Source organism: Oncorhynchus kisutch, linkage group LG30 (genome assembly GCF_002021735.2).
Source record: "Oncorhynchus kisutch isolate 150728-3 linkage group LG30, Okis_V2, whole genome shotgun sequence".
Taxonomy (NCBI): Eukaryota; Metazoa; Chordata; class Actinopteri; order Salmoniformes; family Salmonidae; genus Oncorhynchus; species Oncorhynchus kisutch.
Genome location: NC_034203.2, coordinates 10,601,972 through 10,616,134, shown reverse-complemented (window position 1 = coordinate 10,616,134; position 14,163 = coordinate 10,601,972).

Below are 14,163 nucleotides of genomic sequence, written 5' to 3'. Positions count from 1 at the left end.
CAGTAAGTTTGCACCTAAATCAACCATTTATCAGATCATCAAGAACTTCAAGGATAGCGGTTCAATTGTTGTGAAGAAGGCTTCAGGGTGCCCAAGAAAGTCCAGCAAGCACCAGAACAGTCTCCTATAGTTGATTAATGTCAAACCTCGAGGCGGGTGGACAAACAAAAACCCACAAATTCTGACAAACTCAAAGCATTGATTATGCAAGAATGGGCTGCCATCAGTCAAGATGTGGCCCAGACGTTAATTGACAGCATGCCAGGGTGGATTGCAGAGGTCTTGAAAAAGAAGGGTCAACACAGCAAATACTGACTCTTTGCATCAACTTCATGTAATTGTCAATAAAATCCTTTGACACTTCTGAAATGCTTGTAATTATACTTCAGTATTCCATAGTAACATCTGACAAAAATATCTAAAGACACTGAAGCAGCAAACTTTGTGGAAGTTAATATTTGTGTCATTCTCAAAACTTTAGGCCACGACTGTAGTGGCCCAGAGGGACCCATCCAAACCAGGACACAGACTGTTGTAAGGATACTCTTAAGATGCGCGCACACACAAATGATCTGGCACACATACATTGCCTAGTGAAAGTCAACCCACCTCTTGCACAGTCTTCACATTTTGCTGCCTTACAATTCAATCTAAAAAGGGATTAAATCCGATCGTACCGATCTACACAACCTACTCCACATTTACAGAGTGAAAAATTGTCTTGATTGCATGTCTTCACACCCCAGAGTTTACACTTGGTGGAAGCGCCTTACAGCTGTGAATCATTTTTAATGAGATTATACAAACTTTGCACAACTCTTAGGGCAACATACAGTGCCCTCTGTAATTATTGGGACAGTGAATAATTTTTTTCTTCTTTTGCCACTATACTCATAGTTTTTGGATTTAAAATCAAACAATGACTGAAGTTAAAGTGCAGACTGTCAGCTTTAATTTGAGGGTATTTTCATCCATATTGGGTGAACTGTTTAGAATTTACTGTACTTTTTGTACATAGTCCCCCCCATTTTAAGGGAGCAAAAGTATTGGGACAAATTCACTTGTGTATTAAAGTAGTAAAATGTCCCACATTCATAGCACGCAATGACTACATCAAGCTTGTGACTACAAATTTGTTGGAAGCCTTTTCTCTGTTTTGGTTGAGTTTTAGATTATTTTGTGCCCCATAGATATGAATGGTAACATGAGAATTATTAGTGAAAGAGAGCGACCCCGGCTCTACGTATTTTACTGGTTTGTTACTCATTGACCCTGCCCCCGGTTAAAGGGGAATAAAGTAGCCCAAGAGTTAAAACACAAGGAAGAGGAGCATGGGGATGGAAAGTGGGAGAGGTAGTGGAATGATACTGGTTCTGGAACAGAGGTAATGAATACACTGTTCATAATACACTGCTCAAAAAAATAAAGGGAACACTTAAACAACACAATGTAATTCCAAGTCAATCACACTTCTGTGAAATCAAACTGTCCACTTAGGAAGCAACACTGATTGACAATACATTTCACATGCTGTTGTGCAAATGGAATAGACAACAGATGGAAATTATAGGCAATTAGCAAGACACCCCCAATAAAGGAGTGGTTCTGCAGGTGGTGACCACAGACCACTTCTCAGTTCCTATGCTTCCTGGCTGATGTTTTGGTAACTTTTGAATGCTGGCGGTGCTTTCACTCTAGTGGTAGCATGAGACGGAGTCTACAACCCACACAAGTGGCTCAGGTAGTGTAGCTCATCCAGGATGGAACATCAATGCGAGCTGTGGCAAGAAGGTTTGCTGTGTCTGTCAGCGTAGTGTCCAGAGCATGGAGGCGCTACATGGAGACAGGCCAGTACATCAGGAGACGTGGAGGAGGCCGTAGGAGGGCAACAACCCAGCAGCAGGACCGCTACCTCCGCCTTTGCGCAAGGAGGAGCAGGGGGAGCACTGCCAGAGCCCTGCAAAATGACCTCCAGCAGGCCACAAATGTGCATGTGTCTGCTCAAACGGTCAGAAACAGACTCCATGAGGGTGGTATCAGGGCCCGATGTCCACAGGTGGGGGTTGTGCTACAGCCCAACACCGTGCAGGATGTTTGGCATTTGCCAGAGAACACCAAGATTGGCAAATTCGCCACTGGCACCCTGTGCTCTTCAAAGATGAAAGCAGGTTCACACTGAGCACATGTGACAGACGTGACAGAGTCTGGAGACGCCGTGGAGAACATCCTGCAACATCCTCCAGCATGACCGGTTTGGCGGTCGGTCAGTCATTGTGGGGTGGCATTTCTTTGGCAGGCCGCACAGCCCTCCATGTGCTTGCCAGAGGTAGCCTGACTGCCATTAGGTACCGAGATGAGATCCTCAGACCCCTTGTGAGACCATATGCTGGTGCGGTTGGCCCTGGGTTCCTCCTAATGCAAGACAATGCTAGACCTCATGTGGCTGGAGTGTGTCAGCAGTTCCTGCAAGAGGAAGGCATTGATACTATGGACTGGCCTGCCCGTTCCCCAGACCTGAATACAATTGAGCACATCTGGGACATCATGTCTCGCTCCATCCACCAACGCCACGTTGCATCACAGACTGTCCAGGAGTCGGCGGATGCTTTAGTCCAGGTCTGGGAGGAGATCCCTCAGGAGTCCATCCGCTACCTCATCAGGAGCATGCCCAGGCGTTGAAGGGAGTTCATACAGGCACGTGGAGGCCACACACACTACTGAGCCTCATTTTGACTTGTTTTAAGGACATTACATCAAAGTTGGATCAGCCTGTAGTGATGTTTTCCACTTTAATTTTGAGTGTTACTCCAAATCTAGACCTCCATGGGTTGAAACATTTGATTTCTATTGATAATTTTTGTGATTTTGTTGTCAGCACATTCAACTATGTAAAGAAAAAAGTATTTAATAAGAATATTTCATTTATTCAGATCTAGGATGTGTTATTTTAGTGTTCCCTTAATTTTTTTGAGCAGTGTACTGTAACTGATAGCACAGGTAGTGCAACAAGGCAATTGAGAGCATCCTGTCGGGCTGTATCATCGTCTGGTCGGGCAACTGCAACGCTAACAACCGCAGGGTCTCCAGAGGGTGGTGTGGTCTGCACAATGCATCACAGGGGGCAAACTACCTGCCCTCCAGGACACCTACAGCATCCGATGTCACAGGAAGGCCATAATGATGGCGGGGGCCCTCCTGGGGGTCTGGCCCACCTCTGTGGGGGAGCCACCCCATCAGAGGCGGGCAAGGAGAAGCCAGGTTCAGAGGGCTGAGGGCATCCATAGGGTGCCGAGGGGTGGCTCCCCCACAGAGGTGGGCCAGACCCCCAGGAGGGCCCCCGTGTCCAGGGCCGGGGAGGAGAGCAGGCCCAGAAGCAGCTGCTCCCCAACTGAGGCAGGCCAAGCCCCAGCAGCGGAGAGCAGGTGTGGGCGGTGTTTCCCCCACAGAGGTGGGCTGTGCCACAACAGAGGAGAGCAGGCATGGCGGTGGCGGTTCCCCAACTGAGCCAGGTACGTCTCTGGTGCAGGAACCAGAGGAGGGCCTAGGGCAGGCCCCGGAGCAGGCCCAAATGGTAGACCCAGGGCAAGGACCTGATCAGGACAGTGCTGGTGAGTCCAGGGCAGATAGTGGATTAGTTCAGACCCCAGGGACAGGAATGGGTAGTGCTTCTGGAACACGACACTGGGGGGCGAAGTCTGGGTGGTCAGCCCCAGTCCCATCAGGGTTGAGTCAAGCAGCAGCAGGACCAGGATTGGATCTGGGTCAAGTGGTGCATGCTGGGTAGGGGCCATCCTGGACACCCCGAACGGGACCCAGGGCTGTGTCAGGTGAAGCGGTACTGTCAGTGGCTGTTGACAGTGGTGTGGCTGGGTTCCCCCATGGGCCCAGGTCACCCCTGGACCGGTCATCGGAGGTAGCAGCAGACGGGTACGGTGCTGCTGGAGGGTCCCCTAGTGCAGGGACAGGCAGAGAGTCAGAGGCACAGCCTCTGTCGCTGGCGATAGCTCGCCAGGTAGCTCTGGCTGGTGATGATCTGGTGGCGGTGAGGAATAGAGTCCAGTCAGCAACATAGACACACTACTATGTGGCGATGCTGCTGGAATCGCTTAGACTGCCCAAGCCAGGGAGAGGGTTCCCCCAGAATCTCCAGCAGTGGAGGGGGGATGGGTTATTACATCTGGTGTGGGCTCAGTCTCCGTAGCAGGCAACTCTTGGGGACCAGCAAGGGCTTTAGGACATGACGTGTCCCTGCTCGGTCTCAGTCACAGCCATGCCTGACAACGGTGCCGGGATCGAAAACACATTCTTGCTGCTGTCCTCCATATGACTGGCTGATGTTCTCCACTGCAACCTGTTGGAGAGGGCTCCGCTTACAGGAAGAATCCCGGGATCTGATCTTCTGTTGCATAATGCGAAGAACACTGTATATTCTGCTCAATACGGGCAAAACGTGCTTCCTGTGATATTTGCAGCGTTGTCCACGGCGCTGCAACTTCCCAACGTAGAAGAATAATCCACACGCTGGGTTGTTGGGGATGCGACCCCACCTGGTCCTGAGTAGTATCCCACAGGTGGAGGAGACGGGCCATAGGGTCCATGCTGCACCGTCGGCAGGTGTGGGGCTCCCATAGACTACACAGAGGGGGTATAATACACATGGTCGTAGTTCACTGGATACCCCAGAGCCATACTCCATTGGACTACAGGTTGGCTGTGTGGAAAATACCCTGTGTGGTCTCTGGGCCGCCATATTGTGGCGGTGTCAGCAAAGTCACAAATCCGTCTATAAGGACCATAAAAGAGAGCGACCCGGATCTACGTATTTTACTGGTTTGTGATGGGTTAGAGGGGAATAAAGCATGTCAAGAGTTAACACAAACAGGAACTTGGTTTAAACACTGAGGAAGATTCACATGGGGGATGAAAAGTGGGAGAGGTTATAGAATGATAGTAGAATGGTAGTGCTTCTGGAACAGGAGAGACAGAGGTAATGAACACACTGTACACAATACTATAACTGATAGCACAAGTAGAGCAACAAGACTATTAGAAAGGGAAGGACAGTATGAAAATTTATATGCTACCTGCACACATGACATTACAGCTATCCACAAAGACGGCATACAGCAATAGTAACAACTAGCTATTATGAACAATATATACATGTCACACAACTCACTTTGGGCACGCACACATTCCACAAGTCCAGAGATATGAGTGAGTCCAGTTGTTGATGGGCAGAGACAGAGATATTGGTCTTTGCCACTGCTTGAGGGTGACTGCAAGTATTGTGTGACGTGGAGTCAAGGGGATGGGCAGATGTCCGGGCCCCTAGAAACCTATGAGGGCACAGGTCAAAGAGTGTTTGAGAAGCAGGTTTATGGTACCCCCTAGACTCTCAGTCTCCGGTTGTGGGGGATGGGGAGTGGAGTGTGCAGCTAGCTCATTGTTGTGAGGTGCTAATAATAGTCACCGGCAGGGAATTTTTTATAATTAGAATATGGCAAATATTAATCAATTATTGCATTCTATCCATGTTGGATTTCACAGGCTACATGAAACAGATAGGTGGGAGGGCATTTAGTCTGTCGCCAATTTATTAATGTGCAATTTGCCTAAGTGGGTAATGGAACAGTAGCGGTGCGTGGGTAAAATCACTAGGGAAGCTAATCCCCCCCAAAAAAGCCATATTACTACCTATGTGTTGTGATTAATTGCGTTGTTTTCTATATAACCTGTTAGTTCATGGGCCTTGCGACTGTGATATATAGGCCGAGACAATAAGAATACACAGTGGCAGAATAAATTCAACCACACCTTTGTTTCATCACAAAACCGGAGAGCAACATCTGTCCGGTGAAGTCCACAAATCATATTGCATGTAACAAACAGTTAACAAGACCTACATCATGGTCAAGCAAGTTAATGTTTCCGACATTTTCAGGCAACTTAAAACTATTGATTTAGAACCACAGAGAGTTACCCCAAGTTGCAAAGAAAACAGGAGCTGCCGCCACTATTCCAGCACCATTTAAAATTCAACATTTCAACATCATCTATCTAATCACCTATGCTTAGTCTAATATAGTAACAACTAAAAGATACGAAAAATCATTTTGCCCAACAACGTAAGCTAAATAGGATGTGGCTGTCCATGGTTCTGATTTGTGTGTGTGTGTGTGTGTGTGTGTGTGTGTGTGTGTGTGTGTGTGTGTGTGTGTGTGTGTGTGTGTGTGTGTGTGTGTGTGTGCAAGTAGAGAAAACATATTGACTCACCCTACTTGTAGAGAAACACCAATGCCATCCTCTCAGACAAGGGGCACAATGTATGAATTTATTGTTGAATCAGAATCGGCATTATAATCGGACTTGTGGTTTTACCCAGTTTGGCCAGTATGGCAAATTAGGTAAAACCACAAGTCCAAATCCCTATCTCCATCCATGGCTAATTTAGGAAAGGGATTATTTTAGCTTGCTAGCCACTGGAGGAAAACAACACTTAGAGGTGCAGCAATTCAATTTTTTTTCTGTCAATAATGACTGTTATTAATGACATTTGGTCTGAAGCCAAATTCAAACTGGCTTCCCTTTACACTTTTTTGGGGGTGTGCCAGGACCATTCACAGCTGAGCTCGCTCAGTTTAGCTCAATGCTGATTTGGCTATTATTATTTATTCATTTTTATCAAGGGAGGCCAAATTATCGCTGGCTTCCCTTGCATTCAATGCTATGGGCGGCAAAGATGTCATAGTCTTTCTGACCAGGCTATACATACTGAGACAGAGGCGCTGTTTCGTTCGCTCTGATGCTTACGCCAGTGAGATACATTCAACCTCTTGCGAATTGAAGGACATTTATGAAACACAGAGAAGAGAGGAAACTAAATTATTTTATATTTTTTTCTTGGTACATTTTTTGAGGAAGGCAGGCTTCCCTTGGCATCCATGAATACACAACACAACACTGTAATGGAAACACTTCAACCACTTTTATTCGACACTGCAGGATTTATCTAAACGTTTTTTGTGATGTCATTACGTCCAGCTGTTTTTATTGACACTATAAATGGTTAAACATTTTTTATTTAACTAGGTAAGTCAGTTAGAAACAAATTCTTATTTACAATGACGCCTACCGGAGAACAGTGGGTTAAATATCTTGTTCAGAAAGACAGATGTTTATCTTGTCAGCTCGGGGATTCGATCCAGTAATCTTTCAGTTACTGGCCCAACACTCTTAACCACCTGCCGCCCCAGGTTAAATGTAAACGCACTGTAGCAGGCAATGTGAAGTCTCTACTTTCTGAAGGCACTGTAAAGTCTGCCCACGGTGCTTTCCCCTAGTATTAACTCTGGCGTGTAGACTTTCACTAGGTACTGATCTATGCAAACGGAAGTGGGAGCGAGTGAGAGAAATTACTTCTGCACAGCTGCTGTGCTGTAAGAGAATTTCGAGAGGAGGACGCTGGAGCATTTTAAAAGGCCAGTGGGGGTGTTCCATCCTGACGTTGAAAGGGTGCCAGCAACACCGGGCCCATTACACGCGGCTGACCACTAACACGCCGCTCTCACGGCTCTGTTGGCTCTGAGTCAACAGACTTTACTATCACCACGGCTCGCCCCAACCATGCTCTGCCTCCCGGGTGGCGAATATGTGCGGCCTGCGGCCCTTCAGCGGACTCCCCTTTTATTCCCGGCGACAGGTTCTGCACTCCGCCTCCTCTCCGTGGGCTTGGAATGGGAAGGGTGTGACCCCTGGGCCGAAACCTAAACTCCTCGTAAATGTCGAGGACGTGTGAAAGGGAAAGAAGGCACGCACACACAGACAGGAGAACAACATCCGCCTTTCACTCTGTTTACTTTGGAGAGGGTAAACTGAGACAATGGAGAACACCCTCTCTGTCCTCGTTTTCTCACTTTCTGTCCCGCGCTGTCCCTCTTTTTACCCATCCCTCTCTTCGGTCCATGGCATTTGGGGACATAATCGGTGTCAAGTTTATGGCTTTTTTTAATACTGGATCGATAATGTGATAAACGATCTTCAGAAACCGTTTATATATATATACACTATTCAAAAGTTTGGGGTCACTTAGAAATGTCCTTGTTTTTTATAGAAAAGCACATTTTTTTGTCCATTTAAAATAACATCAAATTGATCAGAAATACAGTGTAGACATTGCTAATGTTGTAAATGGCTACTGCAGCTAGATTTGTAATGGAATATCTACATAGGTGTACAGAGGCCCATTATCAGCAACCATCACTCCTGTGTTCCAATGGCACGTTGTGTTAGCTAATCTAGCTGCAATGGGTTCAATTACAGGCTCAAAATGACCAGAAACAAAGAACTTTCTTCTGAAACCCATCAGTCTATTCTTGTACTGTGAAATGAAGGCTATTCCATGCAAGAAATTGCTAATACACTGAAGGTCCCGTACAACACTGTGTACTACTCCCTTCACAGAACAGCGCAAACTGTCTCTAACCAGAATAGAAAGAGGAGTGGGAGGCACCGTGCACAACTGAGCAAGAGGAAAAGTACATTAGTGTCTAGTATGAGAAACAGACGCCTCACAAGTCCTCAACTGGAAGCTTCATTAAATAGAACCCGCAAAACTTCAACAGTGAAGAGGCGACTCCGGGATGTTGGCCTTCTATGTCTAATGTCCATTGCTCGTGTTTCTTGGCCCAAGCAAGTCTATTCTTCTTATTATTGGTGTCCTTTACTAATGGTTTCTTTGCAGAAATTTGACCATGAAGTCCTGATTCACACAGTCTCCTCTGAACAGTTGATGTTGAGATGTGTCTGTTACTTGAAATCCGTGAAGCATTTACTTGGGCTGCAGTTTCTGAGGCTGGTAATGAACTTATCCTCTGCAGCAGTGGTAACTCTGGGTCTTCCATTCCTGTGGCGGTCCTCATGAGAGCCAGTTTTATCATAGAGCTTGATGTTTTTTGCGACTGCACTTGAAGAAATGTTCAAAGTTCTTAACATTTTCCGTATTGACTGACCTTCATGTCTTAAAGTAATGATGTCTTTTATCAAATAGGGCTATCTTCTGTATACCAACCCTACCTTGTCACAACACAACTGATTGGCTCAAACGCATTAAGAAGGAAATAAATTCCACAAATTAACTTTTAACAAGGCACAACTGTCAATTGAAATGCACTCCAGGTGACTACCTCGTGAAGCTAGTTGAGAGAAATCCAAGAGTGTGCAAAGCTGTCATCAAGGCAAAGGGTTGCTATTTGATGAATCTCAAATATAATATATATATATTTCTGTTTAACACTTTTTTGGTTACTACATGATTCCATATGTGTTATTTCATAGTTTTGATGTCTTCACTAGTATTCTACAATTTAGAAAAAAGTACAAAATTAAGAAAAACCTTTGAATGAGTCTGTGTTCTAAAACTTTTGACCAGTAGTGTATATGTCAGTAAGCGTCGGCAAAAAGCATAATTAAATTGTTGCCAGCAGCACAGCTAGTCACCAACGCTCTGGATAACATGAAAACAGCCTAAAATTGTCAGAGTGAGATGTTCTGTCATTGTTTCTGGAAGTAGCTAGCAAGCTAGCTAACGTTAGCCAGTTAGCTTGGGTGCTTGACTGCCATTGTGAGGTCAGTACGCTCAGATCAACCCTTCTCCTGGGCCAGAGCATCCAGTGTGTCCTCTGAACAGAGCTAAACGCTCTGAATTTACAAACGGACAATCTGACAACGCTCTGAATTTACGAACTTCCAGAGCACACTCTGGCACTGAATTTTATGAGCACACCCTCAAATGGCAACAACAGGAACCCTTCAGAAGCAGATAGATTAACATCTGGAATAGCAGCCTTCTGGTATCATCTGTCATTACTGGAGCATTCTCTAATTACAATTGTGGTGGTTAAAGTGCTACCAAGGCTTATAAACAACATGGGGAAAACAAAAATAAACACTAAGTGACAAACCCCTTGACTTTTTCCACATTGAATTTAAAATGGATTAAATTGAGATAATGTGACACACTCCATAATGTCAAAGTGGAATTAAAAAGGAAAGTCTTTATTAACTCTGCAAGTAAGTTAATAACAAATTCTTATTTACAATGACAGCCTACCGGGGAACAGTGGGTTAACTGCCTTGTTCAGGGGTAGAACAACAGATTTTTACCTTGTCAGCTTGGGGATTTGATCCAGCCATCTTTTGGTTACTGGCCCAATGCTCTAACCACTAAGCTACCTGCCACCCCAAAATGTTACAAGCCCAAATATGTTCAGGAGTAAAAATGTGCTTAACAAGTCACATAATAAATTGCACGGACTCACTTTGTGTGCAATAATAGTGTTAAACATGATTTTTAAATGACTACCCCATCTTTGTACCTCACACATACAATTAACTGTAAGGTCCCTCAGTCGAGCAGTGAATTTCAAGCACAGATTTAACCACAAAGACCAGGGAGGTTTTCTAGTGGTTCACAAGAAAGGCACCTATTGGTATAAAACAAAAGAAAAATAGACATTGAATATACCTTTGAGCATGGTGCAGTTAATTACACTTTGGATGGTGTATCAATCCACCCAGTCACTATAGTTACAGGCTCCCTTCTTAACTCAGTTGCCGGAGAGGAAGGAAACCACTAAGAGATTTCACCATGAGGCCAATGGGGATTTTAAAACAGTTACAGAGTTGAATGACTGTGATAAGAGATAACGTACAGTAGGATGGATCAACAATATTGTAGTTACTCAACAATACTAACATAAATGACAGAGTGAAAATAAGGAAACTTGTACATAATACACATATTCCAAAACATGCATCCTGTTTGCAATAAGGCACTAAAGTAAAACAATGTGGCAAAGACATTAACTTTTTGTCCTGAATACAAAGTGTTGTGTTGGATTTGCCCCAAACCTAACACATTACTGAGCACCGCTCTTCATATTTTTTGCATCATGTTATGGGTATGTTTGTCATCGGCAAGGACTAGAGAGAAGTTTAGGATAAAAAATAAATAGATCTAAGCACAGGCAAAATCCTAGAGGAAAACCTAATTCAGTCTGCTTTCCAACAGACACTGGGAGACAAATTCACCGTTCAGCAGGACAATTACCTAAACCACAAGGCCAAATCAATATTCACTACTTACCCAGATAACATTGAATGTTCTTGAGTGGCCTAGTTACAGTTTTGACTTAAATTGGCTTGAAAATCTATGGCAAGACTTGAAAATGGCTTTCTAGAAATGATCAACAACCAACTTGACAGAATAATGGGCAGATATTGTACAATGTAGGTGTGCAAAGCTCTTAGAGACTTACCCAGAAAGACTCACAGCCGTAATCACTGCCAAAGGTGATTCTAACATGTATTGACACAAGGGGTTGAATACTTATCTAATCAAGATATATTCATATTTTCCATACATTCCTTAAGAATGTTCAAATGTTTTTATTCACTTTGACATTACAGAGTATTTTGTGTAGATTGTTGACAGAAATGACAATTTAAATCCATTTTAATCCACTTTGTAACACAACAAAATGTGGAATAGGTTAAGGGTTGGGAATACTTTCTGAAGGCACTGTAAGCAGTGGTTGTTGACTGTTTGCATAAACACTGCCATAACAAGCCTTGAGAGACCATTCATGAAATGAAAATCCCCAAAATATTTTCTGGGAAATGTTAAATTCATGATTTATTTCATAAATTGACAAGCGCTAAAATGGCATTCACCTAAATATGGACTGTCTTAGTAAAAAAAAAATAATACATGTCATTTAGTAGACGCTGTATCCATAGCGATTTACAGTCATGCATGCATACATTTTATTTAGGGGTGGTCCCGGGAAGCAAACCCACTCTATCCTGGTGGACTTTATATTACCTTGTCCTTCAACCTAGATTTGATGGAGGTCCACTCTTGTAAAGAGAAAAGCGAAAAACAAACTTGTACATGACAGTTGGACAAGACCCAAGGAGGAAAGGCACCTTGGGATAGACAAGGGTGGGGGCAGTGAACGGACCTGTGCACTAGATGAAATTGGAGAAACCCAAAGGGAACAGAACTCTCTTAAAAACTGTCCCTCACATCTGGATCTCACCCCCCTCCAACCTTCTCATAATCCCCCCCCCCATCCGGGACTGGGACAGCCCTCTATCCTGTCTAGAAACAGGGCGGGACACAGTCAGGTCCAACGGCCCAGACGTCCATCTGTTAACCGTGGAAACTGCTCTGGACAGCCGCCTGCTGAGCAGTACAGGTACTTGAGAACTCTGCGTCTGCTAAGAAACAGTTCGGTAATAATAAAGTGTCCTGTGTGCGCTGGACTGGAGCGAGAAGCCCTATTAACAGGACAATGGCTTTGCCTTGCAGCTGGCCGGTGACTTGCTGGCATAACTACATAACTAACTATTAAGTCATTCAGCATTTCATCTCGGGCATCTGTTTTAGGTGACTATCTAAGACATTTAATGAAAAGTGTGATGAGGAAATTACTTTGAAAGTATAAGTAGGCTATGGAAAAAGGCATGTTATAATATATGTGAAGTAGCCTGTCAGATTAAGTGTAGTACAAAGTACGGATTTGTCATTGCAGGTTGAGTCAGTATGTCATATTCATAAGAGGTAAGAAGTAATGTCTGTTTGTATTACACTTAGTATTGTTCCGCAGCCAATTCAGTTGCAGGTAAAAGGTTGGCAGTCATTTAACTTGTCATTTATCCAAAACCTTAGTTGACTACATTTCTCTGACTCGGCTATTCCTGGGAGTACTGGAGGACCCAGGGCTCAGAGTTACTGGCAGAGATTTCACCTATTGACGTTACCGCCTTGTGGGAATGGGAGGAGCAAGGTGACACAGCATATTACGTGAGGTGACATGCAGCATATTATGCCCAAAGTAGTGTTCAGAGTGTGTGTATGCTTTAGTGTGTGTGTGCTTTAGTGTGTGTGTGTGTGTGTTCTTGGTGCCTGAGAGTTTGTTGTCCTTGTGCACATGGGCTTAACTGTGGGTATACACAAAGCTGTGCTGTGAAGTCGCACACAATGCCGCACAAGTTCATTACCATCTGTCAAAGTGATGGCTTGGTACCCAGTACCGCAGAGAGGGGACTTCTCTTGTCATAAAGCCATGCATTTCAAAGCACAATTTTGGTTATTTAAAGGCCCAGTGCAGTCAAAAACATGTTGTCTCTGTGTTTATATATATTTCCACACAGGTTGGAATAATACTGTGAAATTGGGATTATGACGATAATGCTCTTTTAGTGTCAGAGCTGTTTGAAAAGACTGCCTGAAGTTTCAGTCTGTTTTGGTGGGATGGAGTTTTGGCCTGCCTGGTGACATCACCAGGCAGTAAATTAGTTAATAGACCAATAAGAAAGAGAGTTCCAAACCTCTCTGCTTATCACAGCTAGTTTTCCGTTTTCCCCTCCCCAATCAGACCACTCCCAGACAGTCCTAGCAAAATTCTTGCTTGAGAAATTGCTCTTCGCAAAGAAGCTATTTTGTTTCCTTTTGACCATATTAATTTAAAACAATCCCAGTAAGGTACTTAATTGTTACTCAGATATAATTTGAGATCAAATGGTTGCATTGGACCTTTAAGTAGCAATGCCGATGGAACTGATGTCATGGCTGTAAAATAAAGTTGCCAGTGAGAAAACATATATGTAGGCAGCACTTATTGCCAAAGGCATGTTCAAAGAAAACATTGTCAAGCTCCTCTTCAAAAAGCTTTGAAACTGTCATCCATTCATTTCTGTGTTCTTGTGGTTTATTTTCACTCTTCAGCATTGATGCGGTTTTATGCCTATGGTTTCACATTTCCGTCTCTAAATGTGTGAGGGTCATCCAGAGAAATGTAGTAACCATGTATTGCTTAATCCTCCCCAATCTCCCCTTACCCAGGTTTCCCTTGCTTGACGGTCCCTCTCTGGCATAGGCACAGAACAGCCTACTTGTTGTTGAACCTGCCGTGAGGTGCTGTACACATTCCTGCCTGCCACAGTCAGCTGTGTGTATTGTTACCCAGGTTCTATTTATAGGGGGGCGCGGATCCTCCCCTGCGTTTGTCTCTGCCTTGTGTGTGGTGGAGCGGGGAGCGGGGCGAGCAAGACGCTGTTTGCCCAGGATTTGTGCTCCGCAGGCCCCACTGTTTGCCC